The following is a 13,347-nucleotide window of genomic DNA, read 5'->3' as shown; positions in this document are numbered from 1 at the left end:
GGGTCACAGTTTGAGCTTTAACCTAGTTTATTTTAAACTTGCTACCTATCCCAAGCTGTAGCTGTCAATTAAAAAATAAAGTCCATAATAAAAACCAAAGCAGCTGCAGAGCCCTTCCACTGGACAACAGCAAGTCAGCAAAACTACCAAACTTTCCCTTTCACAGCTGCTTGAAAGAACCTTCTCAATCCTCCTGACGCACAGACCTCACTCAGCATGTCCCTAAATAGATATTCCAAAAGTTACTCTTTGGAGCATATTCTAAGGATCAAAACATTTCAGGCTATTGTGGAACAGGGGGCATAAACTCCAAAGTTGAGAAGGCTCTCACAAAGATTGCCTTGCCAGTAATTTAAATGGGAGTTTTAGCTTCAGTGACTCTGCTAATGGCATTAGGACCAATCACTTGAATGTGAGTGCCAACATTTTCAAGCTTGTGCCTAACATTAGATACCCCAAAATCAATTCTTTAAAACCTAAACAAATGTTTCAGTGGAGGTTGTAGGTACTCTGTACCTTCGGTAAACAAAACTACTTTTACTTGCCTAAATACAGGTTGTGTATAGAAAATCCTATAGCTTCATGCTTCAGCTGGAATAGCTTCCTGTATCTCCATAGCACTGGGTATTTAATTTAATCTAACATCTTTTCACCTTTGTCTGTTACTTAATTTCTCCATTTTAAATGTTTAGATCATTTGGGGGATATAATTTATTTTTAGTGGCTAAGTTGTTGATCCTTTTCATAAAAGTGGAGGTTGCAAAACATGGACATTTAAGAAATTGGCTTATCAAAGAGTACAAGTGGATTTGTATTTTATACTTGAGATAGAACTAAAATTTAGGGCCCTAGGAAATACAAGGCACCTTTGAATTTGGGTGCTATCATTCTGTCAAGGGGCTTTGATGACAAACCTTGAGAACTGGACTCAAGGCACTAAGACTTTGAGATTTAAAAATGTCTAGCCCCGTAATTTAAAAATTGCCTATGGAGCCAAGTAACGGATCCATGTCTAGATACCCTCTTGCCCTTCTGTCTCAACCTCTTCTGCTACTATTCCTTGGTCCTCTCTGACTTTCTGTTGATGCTGCCATCTCCCTTCAGTCAGCCACTAACTGCTGCCTTCTCTTCTTTGAGCAGTCCCAAAATGTTTACTCCTGCCCTGGCAGTTTTTTCTCTATCCCTGGACCAGATATAACCTTCCACTGTGGCTCTCTCCATCACTGGAGTGACTCCCCTTCCTCTCAAATAGGGACTTCCTTATTGGCTGAGCCACCTCTCCACACCTTCACTGCCAAAGCTGCTATTTCCAGCTGCTGTTGTGGTTCTCATTGAGGTAAACTGCTGGCTGAATGACTATTTTTAACTCTGCAATCCCTGTGGTAAGAGTCCGTGTTATACAAGAATTTATGGAAAACAAGCATCAGAAGTTTGCTTCTCTGAGATCTTACCTGGACAGTCTCTGCAGCCCTTTCTTGCATCTCAAACTGTTCGGAAAGCCAGGCCTTCTTGTTAGGGCACTTAAATATCAAGTTTTGTGGAAGCCTACTAGGTAGATTACCTGTTCAGATGAGAATTAAAATATAACTTCTTACTATAGATACACTCTTATACAATGACTTTCATCTTCAAAGGGCTTTACGAATTACTTCATTCTCTCAGTTCCCCTTGCAAGGTAGGAATATTACCTCCTTTTTTACAGATGGGGAAACTGCAGCACAGAGAGGCTAAGTGACATGCCCAAGGTCAGAGAAGTAGTTAGTAGCAGAGCCAGGGGGCAGTATTTAAGAGTTCCTAGATCCCAGCCCTGTGCTGAGACCACTGCAGCATGCCTTTCTACCTTCATGCATGTTGGATCTGATTCAAAGTCCATTGAAGTCAGTGGAGTTTTTCTACAGATTTCAAATGGCTTTGGATCAGGCTTATTGCTGTGACACCTCAAATTTCAGCTGTTCAACTTGAGAGGATCCAAACACTTTCATGCATAGGTAGAGCTCTTTTATTGGACGTTAAGGTGGAGATCTTACGAGAAAGCACTTTCTCCCAAGATTGCTAGTCCTACCTGGTTTCATCAGGACTAGAAATACTCTCAAAAAGCTAGTCAAAGTATTTCTGCTTGCGATTTCTGACAAAACAAAGATGTGCAGAAATGCACAGGGTTTTTTTAAGTGAAATATTGGAAGATAATGTAGTGGTATTGTACGGGGAACTCCTTCCATGCATAAAGAGAGAGGATATGGGAAAAAGTAAGGTGGTTGTTGAAAAACTTGACAAATGGGCAATCAATGCTGGCAGTGGGGATAGAGCAAAGGTGGGGTTGCCTTAATAAAGCATAGGTTCAATAGGTTAAGCCCACAAGGGAGTCCTAGTCAGCCCCTCTTCAAGAACTTCAGGTGGAAAATTCCTCTCTTCTCCCCCCCCCCGCCCCAAACAAGACTCACTAGAATTTGTGTTATATCATGAGGTTTCTTTCTCTGCAAGGAAAAGGACTAGCTTTGTTACTTTTTAAAATTAAAAAGTTAGGTCTCCAGCACTTTTTTTACATCCTACCCTAAGCTTCCAAGAACTGATGTTCCATAACAATATTACTAATTTAAAAGTTAAAACCTTTTTGAATTAAACTTTAATCAATGACATTTTGGCTATGGGCACTAGATCACTGGGGGAGTTCAGTAAACTAAGACTTATTTCTCTCCTGCTTTCTGGTGGGGGATTTGTGTGTGTGTGTGTGTGTGACAAAATGGCATAAAATATTACAAGACTTCTTTAACTTTGAGCCATCCCTGTATTTAGGGTGTTATGAAGAACAAACACCCTATCCAATTTTCTTCAAATTTTGTAATACAATTCGGTCTCTACCTTAGGTCTAATCCAATTTTGAGGCTATTATGTTACTTTGTGGATTTTTGATAGAGGCTCAAAACAGGGCTTAGAATGATAACTCAGTTGCAATTGTAACTATCCAACGATTACTTCTGCTTCATAAAACAGATGTACCTGTCCTCAGTTGTGTTTTTTTTCTCTAATTGTTCTGAGTCATAAGTGAATCCTGTGTGTTATTTTATAGTAATGAGATACCTAACAGTACAAGTCTTACCAAGTCTGTATACAAAGGAATTACTAATTCCCTCTTCTCTCACACAATACTTCTCTAGATATGTTTCAGTATAGTATTAGCCTCTTTTTCCAATAGCTTCACATGTAAGATACAGACTGTTACAGTTCACAGACCAACTGCTTACTTGATGGTTGCCCTGGTAGTCCAAAATTAATTCCTAGGCTGCTAGCAGCAACTGTTATACTGTGTGGCAAGGATACCCCTTCTGCCTCACTGGGCTTAGCGCTCCCTCCTCTGGCGGGGACAGGGCCTGGGGTCAATCAGCCCCCACTCTGGAGTGTGTCTGTTTTCCCTCTTCAGGACCTTCCCTGCAGGTCTCTGGGCAGGCCTGAGGAGTGCTCCTCTACCAAACAAGGGGAACAAGTCTATAAAGCACCAAAACAAAAAGGAAATACTTTTCCCTGCCCCCCTCACTGGGACAGATGTTGTCCTGTCACTGGCCCCAGGATGTCAGTCCTTCCCCTAAACAGGCACTGGGTTTTGGGTGTCTACCCTATGGGGAGGAGCACAGTCTCTCACACTGGAGAAGCCTATCTCCCTGCTGCCACCAGCCTTGCAGCAGTTCATCTTCCCCCCACGAGGAGAGAGATTTTAACAGGTTTCAAGCAGCCCTTAATTGGACTTAGGTGTCCCTAATTGACCTGAAGTAACCCCTTCTCGGCTTGTAGGAAAAAGGGCCTTTAGCATTCTAGGGCTAACATACCTGTTTTCCCAGACCCTCCTGCAGCCATCCAGCCTGACTTTGTCACAACAGGTAATAAGGACCTATCTCCTAGATAGAAGCATGACGTCTAATCTAGCATGAAAAGTAGAAAAGGATAGGATTTCTAGTTAAATTGCTTCTTATGATGTAGATGTTTTCACACAGTAAAGGCATAGTGGATTTAAAAAATAGGATTTACAGTTAAATGTTCAGTGAGCAAAGAAACAACATAAGTTAGATTGGAAATGTTTTCTATTGGGGGGAGGGGGTTTGTAATGAAGGAGGTTGCAGGTCAATAATAAAACTCTCTTGGGTAGCTGTGCTACTGTATTTTATTGTGGTGTGTATAGACATGACTAGTAAATGTGGCTGTTGTCCATGCATAGTTTAAACAAAACTAACAAAAAAATTCGCTGCATGTCACAACTGCCCACCAGCATTTGGTGATTCATGAATTTGTGTTTGTCATTTAAAACCAAATACTCCTATTATTATCGGCCTGGTCTGGAACTCTACTAGGGAAAACTCCCACCAAAGCTAGAGGGAGTTTTGCCTGAGTAAGGACTGTGGGTTCTGGGCTCCTTTTCCACTTATGGTGCGGAGAGGAGGAAATTAAAGTAAAGAGGGAGGGAAAAGCTACCAAAGCAGCTGTCCCAACTGAGGATTTGGGGTATCCTGTGATTTTAAAATGAGGTGCACAGATACCTACTGCTACAGTGATGAGGTCTGTATACATTCTGATGGATGGATGACAGAAATGTATGCTTGGGAAGGAGCCAGGGAGCTGCCGCTCTGCAACACATTGCACTGTTCTTAGTTCCTGGCAAAGCTGTGGCAGCCCTCCCCCTCTGGAGTTGCATACAGTCTCTGGCTCACAGTGATACATAAACCATTCATAACCTTAATACAATATGGTCCCTAAAGATATTGCATATGGTTGCAATATGTGTCTCAGTAATCCCGTGCTAGATCATTCACTTATACCGGAAAACTCATCAAGGGAAGAGAGAGGGCTTTTTAAAACCAGTGCAATATTATTGTAATTTAAGGTCCTTTCATTAATGCAAATGTTGGGCACATCTTGTGTTTTCATAAATGCATGGAACAGGGTTGTGTACTTTTCTAGACTGTTCTTAACACCTATTTTACACCCCTGACTTAGGGCTTGCTCCAGCACTCATTGAAGTTGGTGGGCATTAGAGCAGGCATTTAGAGCATAAAATGGGATTTGAAAGTTCTAATGAAATCTTTCTATGGAGAAGGAACTGAAAGTAAAACTCTCTATCCATGTTATCTGAGTGATACTGTACATACAGTGGAAAATATTGATCTTACTTTGTGAATCAACCTGGATAGTTTTAGAGAAACTGAAAGGAAGGAGCTAATGTTGTAGCTGTGATACTGAACAGGACTTTATTTACCCTGATTCTTTTGTGTGCTAAAATCTGATTTTAAGCAGTAATTTATAGGTTAAAATGGTGAGTTATTTGAGCCCTTAGGCTGAAGCACTTAGCAGAGCAGAACAGGGCTTTTTGACTTTTCTATTGTCATGATAGTCATTCTTCTTCTGTAATTACTTTTCATAAATGGCTCACCAGTAGGGAATGATGGTGCCCAGCAGAAAGAAAACACTTTACATAATATTACATTTCCTGTTGCTAGATTCAATGCCCTTGTGAGAAGTAAGTTTAAAGCAGGAGTGTTTATTGCTGTCACCTACACGCCACACTGAAGTTATAGCTTGGTAAGGCAAGAGTCATCCTAATAAATAGTCCTCTGTTCTGCAGGGATTAATGATGCTTTTATGGCATTGGAACTACAGCCCAAGCCCTTTGCTTTACTAACGATTCTGAACAAATCTTAGGCTAATTAATGTTTGTAAAGTATATTGAGATGCATAAGTACTATCATTATGTCTCTATACCAATTATTATTACGTAGGTTTTAGAAATTAGAGGCTCTATCCTCCATTGAGCAAAGTGTAAATTCTAAGGGAACTTTTTGCCCCCCTCACCCCCGATCCTGGGCCAGTTGAAGATCAAAATGGCCTGGAGTAATTTAAAGAAACCTAAGCTGATTATATTGGCCTATGATATCCAATCATAACCCACATTATGCCTGTGCTACACTTTCTCAGTTATTTCCACTCAGTTTGATATGCTGCACAAGGTCTCAGATGACATACAATGGCAACCTCTGCCTCACTCCGAACCCTCTTTCCAAACACACTGAGTAATGCATTTCTTCTGCAACCGTCATGTGACTCTTTGTGCACTGCCTGCTGGTTCCATGCTTAAATGTCAAGTGTTCACAGCTGTTACAAATATTTTATTAATAATTTAATATTGCTATTAATTTAAAATGCAGAACTGGTGTGTTTCATTTCATTTTTTCCTAAGTTAAGAATTCAAAGACATTTGAGAGTTCTGCCTGTTGCATGTGATGGGGTGTACCAGCCCCGCACTTGTTCAGCAGGGGTTAATTCTACTCCGTGGGCCAAGGAGGCCATGTTCCCTTAGCTGTGCTGAGCATGCTCCAGTTGGAACCAGGATATAAAAGGGAGCAACTTAGCTCAGTCTAGGCTGACTGCCAGAGGGAGTGGAGGTGCGCTGCAGGCTCCTGTGGAAGGACTGCTGACATTTCAGGATTCAGAGGCCAGCCAGATGGTGATGACCCATGACCTCCAGGCTTCTGAGGCCACAGAGGGAGGAGAGACCATGAATCCTGAGATGACAAGCTGCAGAGAAACGGGTAGGAAGTAACCCATGGGAAGTTAATGGGGAATGGGTCGTAGAACCAGAGATTAGCATGGCATTTTTTTGGCAGGATCCCTGCCAAGCTGGTGGTGGGCAACCCTGCCACCGCCAGGGCCCTGGGTTGGGACCCAGTGGAGAAAGGAGGGCCTGGGTCCCCCTACCCTGGCCACCACCCACTTCGAGGTGGCAGCCTACCCCTCCAACCCATCAGCCACTAGGCCTCACAGCCCTGACAGAAAGGGCAGCCCTATTGGCTCTGGCCACTAGGCCTCACAGCCCTGACAGAAAGGGCAGCCCTATTGGCTCTGGCCACTAGGCCACACATCCCTGACAGAGAGGGCAGTCGTATTGACTCTGGCCATTAGGCCACGCAGTGCCACCTGGGAGGGAAACCCCATTGACTCTGGCTATTGAGCTTCATAGGAAAGCCCAGCATAGGAAGGCCACCTTGTCGACCCCAGACATTGGGCCATACGGCAGTCATTCAAACTAAGCTGCAGGACCATAATGCCCCTTCACCTCTCCCCCAAAGGGTGATTGGCTGTACCACTCTCACGACACTGCAGTTGAAGGGAGGGAGAGATAGCTCAGTGATTTGAGCATTGGCCTGCTAAACCCAGGGTTGTGAGTTTAATCCTTGAGGGGGCCACTTAGGGATCTGGGGCAAAAATCAGTACTTGGTCCTGCTAGTGAAGGCAGGGGTCTGGACTCGATGACCTTTCGGGGTCCCTTCCAGTTCTATGAGATAGGTATATCTCCATATATTAAGAAACCTCTGGGTCCTAGATGAAACAAAACTGCAATACAGGTTAAATAGCTAATTTGATCCAGTGGTTTAAAAAAAAAAAAAAAAAAAGGAGCCACTGAGAATATCGAAATGTGCTGACTGTAGGAACTCTGCTAGGTCGCACCAGGCTTTTGAGCCCTCAAGAGAGTCAGCCAGTAATGGAGGAGCAGACTAAGACCTCTTTTACACTGGCTTTACAACAACATTTAAACACAGTCTAGAGATCAGATCTGCTCTGAAAAGTGACCTTTAAGTGACAGTGTGAGGTTCCATGTTTGTGTCTCAGTGATTTCCATAGCAACTGTGCTCCATTTACAAGTAAAACAATATTTTAACTGCCAGTCCTGAAGACTCAATTGGGATCTAAGAGTTAAGCTGCAGTCTTTGCTTCTTATGCATTAGGACCTGTAAAAAAGGTTCTGCAGGCAAAATCAGTCCCTCAGCTACATATATGAAGCCATATTGTTAAGAACTAAGAACGGCCATACTGGGTCAGACCAAAGGTCCATCTAGCCCAGTATCCTGTCTTCCGACAGTGGCCAATGCCAGGTGCCCCAGAGGGAGTGAACCTAACAGGTAATGATCAAGTGATCTCTCTTCTGCCATCCATCTCCAGTGACAAACAGAGGCTAGGGACACCATTCCTTACCCATCCTGGCTTACCCATCCTGTCACATTATGCCTACAGTCATAATCCCTGGGTGAAACTATCTGCAACTTAATAAAAAATTATGTTGATACTGCACAAGCTAGAATAGAATCCAGCTTCTGTGTCAACTGTGTTGTCTCTGCAGGGCTAACATGAGCAAAAAGCAATGAAAACTCATTTTAGCCACTAAAATGGGCCAGATATGGCTCTGAATACCCAAAGGAAGAAAGTAGGTACTATTTTTACAGTACTTTTTTCAGAGTAGAACCCCACTTTAAGTTCCATTGCAGTCAAACTGGTTTCTAAAATATCTTGGCCTCAACTATGCAGGCCACTCAACCAACATTAATATTCTATATTACTGCATTATGGCAATTCCCAAACGTGCCAAACAAAATTGGGCCTTGCATAAGCACATAGTGAGAGAGAGTCACTGCCCCACATATTTTACAATCTAAGGTCCCAATCCTCTAAAGTTACACAGGAGTGTAAGTGTTTACAGGATTGGGATGAAAGTAAAAACCAAATTAAGTGAGGGAGAGATGGACAAAATATAATACCAAAGTCATAGAGCACATAGCATGTTCGTTCCAGCTTTGATTGGGCATTTTTATTTTTGTTCCCAGAACAAGGGACAAACAAGGGAGAGGAGACAGAGATATAAAAATGATCATCAGTCACCCTTCTGGCTGCTTTGCACTGCTCAGACAGCACACAGGAGCTGGAAAGTTGTCTTATAGAAGTAGCTGGGGATCCCTCTGGTACAGGGGAATTCTTGGATGGTGTAAAGCCATCATAGCCAGCTCTCTGCCAGCCAGCCACTCTTGTCTCCAGGGTTAGGAATAGGGGGACATGATTGGTGCAATGTGGGGATATGATGGGACATGACTGGAGTGTGTTATGCTCCAGTAATCCCTAGCCAGAGGAATGGTCTTCAACAGACTGTTCCTGCCAGTGTAATTTAGAGCAGCCTAAAGGCCCCAGGATCGGTGTAACATAGATAAGTGCCAGCACATTAAACATGCTAAAAGGGCTACATGACATCCATCATTCTCTGTCTGATAATGTTCTGGAAGGGTTGGCTCATTCATAACATATTATCCCAGGATGCGTGCAAGAAAATAACTGGATTTCAAAGATCCAGTATGTGAAGAGAATGCCAACCCTAAGGCCACATTTTGTATCAGAGACATAAAAATGCTAACATATCATAAAATTTTGCTGGCTATGAAAAGGTCTGTCATCCAGCTGTATTCGCCACCCTTTCATGCAGCTGCTCCACAGACCAAATGAGTCCAAGTAACTTACCACCAATACAAGCAGTGCTGCTTGTTGGGTTTCTAACAGTTCAGAATTTCTTTGGGGTACCCAGGATTACTTAGCCTCCTTCAGCAGGAAATTCACAAAACATACAAGTATCTGTGTGTGGATAAACTGCTGCAATTCACCTTCCTGGCCCTCTTGCTGCTGTGGCTACTTTGTGTTCCAGACTGTTTCCTTCTTTCCACCTAGTTTTGCTACTCTCCCCAGATCCTCTAATTCTCTTGTGTGCATGGTTGACTTCATCAGTGCTTGTCTGTTGAAGACGGATGTGCCCTTCAGTCCTGTATGCCTAAAGAACTGCTAGCTTCATTTGGTGACAAATCAACCTCAACTGAGAGATCTATTCAGACATCTTCCCTGGGAATAACCCCTAACAATATCTTTGATCTTTAACGTTCCAAGTGACTGGATTCTTAATTCACCCAGTTGATACATTCGTTGCCAGACATTGCAGTGTACTTCCTGAAAGCATACATGTTGCACAGCAGGAGGTGCCTGCAAGCGGAACTGCTATAACAATACTAATGAAGATCTGTCCATTGCCAGGCTATGTCTACACTCCATGGTTTTATACCATTGTTTGGAGAAAACATTGCTGTCCACAATGGTCAGGGAAACTGTGCTGGAATGCTAACAACCATCTTTCTGGTGTAGGAGTGAAGGAGTGGAGCAGTCATCACATGATCAGCCTTTTCTTGTTTCCATCCCCCTGTCATAAGAATGATGAAAAACATTTTCTTTAGTGAGTCATGAGACTATGGAGTCACATATGGTTCATTTTGCAGTAAATGTGAACTATTTAGGAGGAATAGATTACCTGAAATTGTGGATAAACTCTGTTTGACTGCATCTTTCATTGGTGATGATATACTGCTTCCAACATGCTTGTCCAAAAATGAAAGCAATCCTAAAATAAAAATAAGAGCAATAAAATATCTTTGTCTCTAGTTTATTGCTCTCTATACATGTTCTCAGTTGATTCAGGACTCAAAGCTTGCTTCAAAATCATATAAAGGTTATTAAATTATGAGGCATAAGAAAAGAGGCACCTTCTCTATGGAAATCTAAAATTAGTCCTAGTTTGTCATGGCTATAAAAAAGGCAGATCGTTAATGACTGACAATGAGATTGTTGCTCAAGGCATGTTTACTCTGTGGAGTGTGCTTGAGATGGGCCATTTTATTTGCACAAGGAAACATAAGAGGCATAATGAAAACAGGCCAAGAATAAAGGATAGGAAGTGGACAGTTTTCAAATCTGGCTCACAGGATTCCTTGTGTGGATACCAAACTACTCTTTTATTACTATTTAATGGCTGATTTTAGTCCCCTCGAGAGATCCATAATCAGAATGTTTCTTCAGACCTGGATAACATTAGTAGACGAATGGTTTCAATTAGCTACACGCAGAGAGCTAGAGCATCTCTACATGAGAGACAGCAGAATGGCCAGGGAGTGGGACTCGCGAGTTTTCCCTTTGGAACACAGCCTACTCCCACTGGTATGGCGAAGGGTTGTGGTCTCCCATCATGGATGTCAAGACAATGTGGAAGCCTGATACTGTGCTGCAGTACTCCCATTGGCTCCCCACCCATACCAAACCTATCCTTGGTTGGGGGGAAGGAGGAGTAACAGCACAGCATGCTGATAAGTTCAAAAACACGATGGAAAATCCACACAAGGGTGAAGGGGAAGAAGGCTGCAGAGCAGCAAATGCTGGCTTCAGCCCCTCCCAGCTCAGCCACATCCCCACCAAAAACACCAAGCAGCAAGCACCTGGGAGGGACTACCATGAAGAAAATGGTATATGGTTAAGACCCCACCTGAATCACGGGATGATCTTCAAATAATTGCAGCTGAGTTGCAGACAAGACATGGAAAATCGCAGATAAGTAATAATGGACCTTTTATTAATAGAGGTAATTTGGAAAAGCCACAGTAGACTTATTTGCTTAAGCAAAAATTGCTGGAATGATATAAACACTCAACTATTGTTATACCTGTGAAATTTTTTGATAACCAGACAATTTGGTGCATCTATATTACATTCATTAAAAAAGTGACCAGTACAATATAAAATTCAAAAGACTAAAAGTCTTAATACAACTGCTGTAGAAATTGAGCCCAGTCACTTTAGCCATTTACATTTTTCAGGCATTGAATGTTAGTGCAGTAAACCCTGCTGCAGTGGTTTCCTTCATGCCCTGTCTTTCCTTTGTGAAGACTTGTCCGTACTGAAATATTGTACGCTCAGCCTCCACAGAATTAGGCAAGCTCAAAAGTGATCCCTTTGCTGTCTCTGGACAATGCTGTACAACTGCAGGTGAATCCCAAATCTTTTCAAGATAATTTAATGTACTAGTGGGGGGAAAAGTGTGTGTTGCAAACCTCAAAATGTGTGCAAAATTGTGAACTGGGCAAAGTAAGCTCATTTAAAACAAAATTGCGGTGAAAACCTAATATTGCGGAATCTGCAATTTTCGCAATATTGCGAATGAAGTAGGACCTTATATATGGTCACTATAGATGGGAAGCCTCAGGTGTAGGAGGAGAGGGAGGGAGTTTAGAATACATTAACTGGGAGCTTTTTGAAGGGTATAGGATACATGAAAGATCACACCAAGCTGGGAGTGGATGGATGAATGAGACAAAGGAAGCTAGCAGGAGAGAAGTTAATTTTGTATCTTCTGCTGCTCCCATTGAAGCCAAATGACAAAGTGCCCACCTGGCTCCAGTAAGAGCAGGGCCCTTTGCTAATACAGGTCTTTAACAACCAAACTTTAGAGAGAGACTTGCCAGCAATGAAATACATTGCTGTACTGTGCCTTGCCATTTCATCACTGACATCCACTCCCAGCCTCCGTCCTGGTTTTGCCCCCAGATGTAGACAAAGTAAAAAAACAAACAAACTAGTAAAATGCAAATGGAATAAGAAGTATCTCTAATCTGACCCTGTTGTAATCCTTTGTTTGTCATCCCAGGTTGTTTTATGTCTAATTTAGGGCCAAATTGTGATCGGCCTGTGCATGGGTGCACACGCAGGGGAGCCAGGAGCCTTCTTTCCCCCAAATGCAAAGGCTAAGCTCAATTGCATTCTTTGCACTGGGGGAATGAAAGGCCATCTCTCTCGAGAGGCCCAGGAGGCATGAAACATGGCGGTGGGGAAAGGGTAGGAGTGGTCATGTAGCCAGAACCTGCCTTCAACTCCCAGCTGGCCCCACGAAGGGTATGTCTACACTGCAGGTGGGAGCAAGCCTCCCAGCTCAGGTAGACAGACTCATGCTAGCAGGGTTTGAGCTAGTGCACTAAAATTATTGGTGTGGATGTTGAGTCTCCAGCAGTGATTCAGGCTAGGTGGCTCAACTCCCTGTGACTGGAGTCCTGGGGGCCACACTGGAGTTACTCAATTAGGGTGAACTGCAAAGAATGGGGCAGACAATCCCCAAAGCTGGTGAATATTCCAATACTTAGATTTAACAAACCAGCACAAAATAGCTTCTATAATACCTTACTGGTTACCCAGAAGCCTTAAAGCAACCCAGCCTTAGGCCTCCACCCAGACACTCAAGTCAAATATGATGAAGATTACTGAAAATTTTATTCATAATATAAGAAAGTTCTACCAATCCCAAAGGATCAGACACATTACCTCCCAGGTTAATGAATATTCCAGCTCTTACCCAAATACACGCTTACAGACAATTCTTATTAACTAAACTAAAATTTATTAAAAAAGAAAAGAGAGAGGGTATTGGTTAAAAGAACCATATACATACAGACATGAGTACAGTTCTTGAGATTCAGATTCATAGTAGAGATGGTGAGCTTTGTAATTGCAAAGAGTTCTTTCAGAATTAGTTCATAGGTGTGACGTTATTGACATAAACTGGGACCATTATAGATCATTGTTGCAACCAAGGTCCTGTAGTGGCACCCAAATCTTGTATAAAGGGGGTCAAATGGGGTGTCAAGGCTGGATCCCCACTTTGAACTTTAGGGTTCAAATGTAGGG

The sequence above is a fragment of the Terrapene carolina genome, unplaced genomic scaffold, assembly GCF_002925995.2.
Source record: "Terrapene carolina triunguis isolate 2854851 unplaced genomic scaffold, T_m_triunguis-2.0 Scaffold69, whole genome shotgun sequence".
Classification (NCBI taxonomy): domain Eukaryota; kingdom Metazoa; phylum Chordata; order Testudines; family Emydidae; genus Terrapene; species Terrapene triunguis.
The sequence above is the reverse complement of the archived record's forward strand: the minus strand, read 5'-3'. Positions refer to the sequence as shown.